The sequence below is a fragment of the Castor canadensis genome, chromosome 6 (genome assembly GCF_047511655.1).
Source record: "Castor canadensis chromosome 6, mCasCan1.hap1v2, whole genome shotgun sequence".
Taxonomy (NCBI): domain Eukaryota; kingdom Metazoa; phylum Chordata; class Mammalia; order Rodentia; family Castoridae; genus Castor; species Castor canadensis.
The window spans coordinates 154,513,665-154,520,734 of NC_133391.1; positions in this window are offsets into that span (position 1 = coordinate 154,513,665).

The window sequence follows — 7,070 nt, forward strand, 5'->3', positions numbered from 1 at the left end:
TAACATTGAAATATATAAATAATAACTCTTGGATATACAACAGATGCCCTATGGAATGAAATTTGAACTTGTAGCTTGTCGGCTAATCAAAAAGTAATTGAAACACAGATGTTAAAATCTTTGTTAGACACTTTGCTTGAACTTGTAATATACAAATAAATTTATGTCAAAAAGAAAAAAAGGACAAAGAGTCAATGAAACAAAGAGCTGTTCTTTGAAAAGACAAGTAAGATTGACAAAATTTTAGCCAAACTAACCCAAAGAAAGATACAAAAACCTAAGTTAACAAAAGTAAGGAGTAGAAAGGGGGTATCACAACAAATACCAATGAAAATCAGAGGATCATTACGGACTACTTTGAAAATTTACATTCTAATAAAGTGGAAAATTGGGAAAAAAATGGATAAATTTCTAAAAAAAGCATATGATCATTAAAATTTAAGAAGGAGACTATCAACCACCTAAACAGGCCTAATAAGCAATGAAATGGAATCAGTAATAGTTTTCCAACAAAGAAAAGCCCAGGACTCACTGCTAAATTCCACAAAACCTCTTAAGAATAACTAACAGCAATTCTACTCAAGCTAGTCTACAAAATAAAGAAGGAAGGAATGTGACCAAACTCACTCTATGAAGCCAGTCTTGCTCTGATACCAAAACCAGATCAGGAGGATTGTAATTTAAAACCAACCCAGGCAAAAAGTTATTGAGACCCCCATTTCAACAAGTAAGTGAGCATGGTTTTGTTCGCCTGTCATCAAAGCAACAGAGAACCCTAAAATAGGAGAATCGCTGTCTGGTCAGATCCAGGGACAGGAGAGCTTGTCTCCAAAACAACCATAGCACGGAAGCATGGCTCAAGCAGTACAGGGCCTTCTTTGCAAGCCTGAAGCCCCAAGTTCAAACTTCAATACCACCCAAAAAAATTCCTGTGCTACTTTTCACAGAAACAACAACAACAAAAAAAAAACAATTCTAAAATTCATTCAGAAGTGCAGAAGACTGAATAGTAAAAACAATCCTGAGCAAAAATCTATGCTGGAGATATCATAATACCTGACTTCATAATACCTGACTTCAAATTAATGTATACATATGTACGTAAATGCAAAAATGATACCTGGTAAAACTATTCCTGGAATGCTGGGAGAGAAGGATAAGAGTGTGGAGGATGGGATGAATCCATGTATGATATATTTGATACATTTTAAGAACTTTGATAAATGCTACAATGTACCCCCACCTAGAAAAACAATTTAAAAAAATAGTGTATAATCTTAGGAAGAAAAACAGCAGGTACTGATATAAACAAGAGACACAGACTAATGCAACAGAATAGTGGCCCACATAGTTACATTATATAATTTTCAACAAAACTTCCAAAAACACACATTAAGGACAGCCTCTTCAATAAATGGTGTTGGGAAAAGTGGTTACCCACATGTAAAAGACTGAACCTAGATCCCTGTCTCTCATTCTGCACAAAAATCAATTCAAAATAATTTAAATATCTTAATATATGACATGAAAATTTGAAACTACTATAAGAAAACACAGGGAAGACATTTGAAAGTATTTGTAGAGCTGAAGACTTAACATATGCAAAAATTATGGCTATCATTCCATAGAGAAGAAGAGAATTAAAGGAAAATCCTCAGAAAACCTCAAAATTCTCAATAATCTAAACTGTTTCTTCAATAGATATACAAAAATATAAAACACATGTAAGGCACTAGGAGAGTATAAGAATTATTTACAGACAGAAAATGCTTACTCAGAAACAATGTACACATAGCAAGTAGCTCAATAACATTTTGAGAAACACAAAAATATATGGAAAGCAACCTGGTAGCCAAGTCAAAGAAAGTAAAAAATTAATTATTGGATATTGACTCCATGGTAACAGTAAAAGCATGAAAAACTGTAGATGTCAGATACCATAAGATGATACCATGAGGAAAAATTTCTATTATAGAAAATAATGAAAGAATGAATTATTTTATGGGCTAAGGGATCCCTTGAAGTGACAGAGGTCAACAGAAGAAGGGGATCAGGAACCTGTGTACAGATCAGTTAGAGATGAATCAACCTGGGTTGAAACACATTTGTACATGGAAGCAATGCTAGGAATCTCTCTGTATAGCTGTCCTTATCTCAACTAACAAAAATGCTAGGTCTTTGTTATTATTGCTTATTTCTACTCTTCAACAGAACTGGAGAAAATCGAACAGGTTCTGCCTGGAAGGGAGGAGGAAGTGGGGAGAGGGTGGGGGTTGGGGCAGGAAGGAGAAATGACCCAAACAATCTACGCTCATGTGAGTAAATGAATAATAAAAGATAAGTAAACCATAAAATTTAAAAAGAAAAAAAACAGCTTATTTCTTAAAAGATGGGGAGGGAGAAGTTTTATATGAACTATTGAAATGTTGTTGTAGGCACGAACTTCTTTGAAGGTGTGAGATATGTAATTATATCCATATGTTCATTTGTATGTGTTATTCTCTAATGATTATTGGCTTCAGAGCATTAAGTCCTTATCACTGTAATAAAGATAATGCTTAAATTACTGTAAAGTACAAATAGTCCTAAAATATTTGATATTATAGCAATATCTTCCACAATATCTTCTAGTAACAATGGTTAACCTTTCTTGTTTTTGGTAATTCAGATGACATTTAAAATCAAACTGAAACCTTCTATTCAGCTTTAAATATCATTAGTTTAAAACATTATGAGTTTTTTTATGCATAGTTGAGTATCAAATATATGTTAATGAATTGTATTTTTAAGGGAAATTCTATTGGTCTATTTTTGATATTCAAAGTAAACAGTGCCAGTTTCTAAAGAGTTCCATTTATTTAAGAGTGGATGCTGTGCAAACTGGAATGATCAATTAGCATATTATTAAGCATTCATTTCCAATTGTTATGTATTAATATGATCTAGAAACTAGCCATTGTTCTATTAGGCAATTGAAGAACACTAACAGTTTATTATATGAAAAAGAAAGCTGTTTATAAGTTCTTCTTTTGAAGAATAGGTTAGATAGCTAAATGAAATTATTCTCCATATGTGGTTGATAATCAGAAATGGGTAATAAATGAATGAGCAGTTTTCAAAGGCAATAGTCTTCTATATTTTAAGCATTGAAGGGTTTTAGTGAGTCTTTCCTGACCTGGATAGATGTCAGAAATATTATTAAAACTCATTGCAGCATGCAATCATCCCTAAGCAGCTTAAATAAGAACACGAAACATACTGTCCAGAATAATTCCTCTGAAGCTCCTTACCCCATTTCCCATGTTTTAGGCCTGATCCAGAAGTTTTTCTGCAGAGAATGCTGTGCATAAGACATTTTAGGAAATAGCTTTGAAGTACTACAGAAAAACATTTTTACTGCTCTGTTTTCAAAATTACCTAACATTTCTCTTCAACTGCATTCTCTTCTGAATGTGTTCACACATAAGGGCTCACTCAAAGCTAGGTCACTGTTTTTCGCACTTTAGAAGAAAAGTTGGGTCTTTTTAAAGATGTAACGACACTCCAGAAAATACTCATATCACATCATATAAGGTCTGGGATCCCATCACTCATATGCAGGTAGGGCTTTCTGAGGCAAATGTATGATTAATATGCATTGAATTAATAAATTATCTTTTATTGAATCTGCAATAATTTATTACAACCTTTAAAGGTGCCATGTATATTCAAAAGCTTTCTTCACTTTTAATATACTAAAGATGTGAGCTCTGGAAAGAAACAGAAAGGATCTGGGCCCTTGAAGTAGTTCATGTGTTTGATTAGGGAATTATCATTTTTGAAAACGTTTTATATGATTAAGATTGCTTTTAGAAAATTTTCATATGCCTCTAGGTTTCAAAAAGACTGAAGGTAATTTGCCTTCTGTTCAATTTCTGCACATGTAAGTTTCACAAGTTAAGAGGATTTTAAAAGTAAGTTCATTTTTTTCTTTTCCCTCAGGTGTCATCTAGATGCACAGATATTTTAACACGATTCTCTTGCTTCTGTGTGGGTGACAATTAGTCCTTATTATTCCCTATTGGGGTAATCAGATTTTGGTGAGTAAGTTATTTATCTATAATGTTATGAAGTTATGTTATCTTTTGTGTTACTTCCCAAAACAAATTTCCTGATTTAGCCTAAAGATAGCCTACTTTTCTAATTGGTATGCAGTTAAATTTGTTTCTAGTAATCTTCAAGTTTTTCATGTCTCTTCTTTAGTACCTATATGTTAGGTTTGTTTTTATTTTTTAGTAATCCATTATCAGTTTTCAAACTTCTTTCCTTCTTTTTTTAACCCCAGGCTTTTGGCTTTAGTTTATTTTTCAGATAGAGTTGTGGTTTTGCCTAAGGTGGCTTCAGACCATGATCCCCTACATCTGCCTCCTGCCTAGTTGGGATTACAACAGTATGCTACATACCTGGCTTGTTTTTTCAGATAGCATCTCACTAATTTATTTGCCCATTTTTGCCTCCCATGCAGCTGGGATTACAGGCTGAACCACCACGCCCAGTCCAGAAAATATATTTGTTAAAAAAGTTAAACAAAATTGCAAGTTTTAGAAAATCACTTAATCCATTGTAATCTACTTCATTATTTTTTTCAAAGAATGAGGCTTTTTTACTATAGATTTCTTGTGATTATTATGCAATGTCAAAGAGAACATTTTCAGCATTTCTTCCACAAAAAATAACAACTAAAACAACATATATATATAATGATGTGAAGAAAAAGGATGAACAGGTATTTTAAATTGCCCAGCGGGAAAATCAGTACATTTGTACTTACTATTTTACTAATGACTTTGAGCTTGCCTGTGGAGGAGAATAATTCATTCACATCTCATGTTATTTGAGAGATTTTACCTCAGTATATGTAGAAAATATAATACCTCCCTATAGAATTAGTTACTTACAAAAAATGTGAAAAGTTTCTAAAAAGTACTTAGAAGTGTTCTCACACACCACACTGATGTACCCCAAAATACCATAAAAAAATACATTTCTCTTATGCCCATTGAAAAGCAATTGGTAATGCAACCATGAATGTCTACTATTAATTCTACTTTCTTTGAATTAAATCTTACCTGAACCATCTTGTAATGCATTATTTAAAGTTATTCATTTTACTACTTCACTTATACTAATATGTTGCTTAATGTCTTTTATTTAATATGTAACATTGAATGATGTTTGGAACAAGGGGTTGCTATATTAATTTATAAACTCATATGCTAATTTTTATTTATTCACGTGATTCTGAAAATTAGATTTCCTTTTGTTTTCTTTTTGGTGGTACTGGAGGTTGAAATCAGGGTCTCCTCTTGGCCAGGCGCCCCTTCATTTGAACCATCCACTCCAGCCCTGAAAATTACATTTTAGAGGAAAATTGAGCATTAAAGTGTTTTCATATTTTAGGAAAAGCTAATTTGCACACTGTATTCTAGGATTATTAGTAAGAGGAGAAGGATGTAATGAAGAGAACAGTACTTTTTGGCAATGACACAAGTGTTACCTAATTTCTAGGGAATTTTAAAGAAAAAATATTAAATTCAAGTAAGCATATACTACTATAGCAATGGAATATGCATACTGCTACTCATTTTTGCTATTCTGTTCACTGCTTGACTTCACCAAGCCTCCCCTTACCCCACAAGATGTCAGGAAAGAGGTGGCCCTGAATTTAAAATTTTCTATGTTGAAATGATGACTAAATGTTGCCCAAACTGGCTAGTGTTCAGATATTTGGAAGACAAAATATTCTGACAATTAGTTTGAACTACATGTTAATAATAGGTGCTGCAGGAGGAACCTTATTGTCTTATGATAATATCAGTCTCTTTCTTCCTCAGGGAAATATTCCCTGACTGCTTAGAAAATTTAGCTCTATGTGTGATTTCCTGAAACATGAACTTCTCATTTGTAGCACTCAAACCAATTATAATCGAATAATTAATTTTATCAAGGTTGAGTGAATGCATATCCACTATTTCCTCCCAAAATATAAATCTTATGAAGTAGTTGTAGCAGCTTAAGTCTGTTTTCTTACTTTTTTTAGTCCACAAAGTCTAGCATAAAATAATTGGTAGATAATAAACTTTCAAAAAAATAATGTGTTGAAGGAATGATTACATGACAAGTAAATATGAATGAATGGATGATAAGTTGTGATACAGAGCTATTCCCTAAAATAAGAGATTCATGATTCAATGTATGTATTTCACTTAAGAAGTGACAAAACTGGGTTGACAGAGTAGCCCAAGTAGTAAGGCGCCTACTTAGCAATGTAAGGCCCTTAATTCAAACCACAGTACTGCTGAAAGAAAGAAAGAGAAAGAAATAAAGAAACAAGGAAGGAAGGAAGGAAGAGGAAAGGAAAGAAAGAAAAAGAAAGAGGAAAGAAAGAAGAAACAAAAGTAGTGACAAGACTAATGTGAGTGTTAGGTATAGGTTTTATGATCTCTTTAGTAGACAAGAATGTATTTTGAGGGAGAGGTCCTCAGAAGTACCTTTAGGTGGTGTCACATAAATAATGATACCAGAAAACGGCAACAAAATTAAGAAAAATGTACTTTACCTCAGAACATAAATATGCGAGCTCTTGCAGCATGATTTTCATATTTTCCCATATTCATTATGTTGTATACCATCTGTTAAGAACTTTACAATCACGCAGCAGAAGACACATTGTCCTTGTAATTCCTTGCCCAATTCGTGTTCCATGTCATTGAATTAACTACCTCTCAGAAAAGAAAAACCCATCTTCCTTATTCTTAATGGCTATGAATATTTTTGAACTGTTTTAAACTGTTTTCCTCAGGGATATCTACATGTCACCTTCCCAATAAAGAATTTACTAGCCTAGGTTTGTAATTGCTCAGTACTCTCTATTTTCATTGCATAACTTTGTATGCTTTGCAATTACACTTAACAAGTTTTTTCTGTACTTTTCAGTGTATAAGCATAACTTCCATATCTTTCAAATGCCCTCACACAATGAGCTATGCTTGCATCTATTGTGCTTTGCAGAGGACTTGATGTAAGATAGA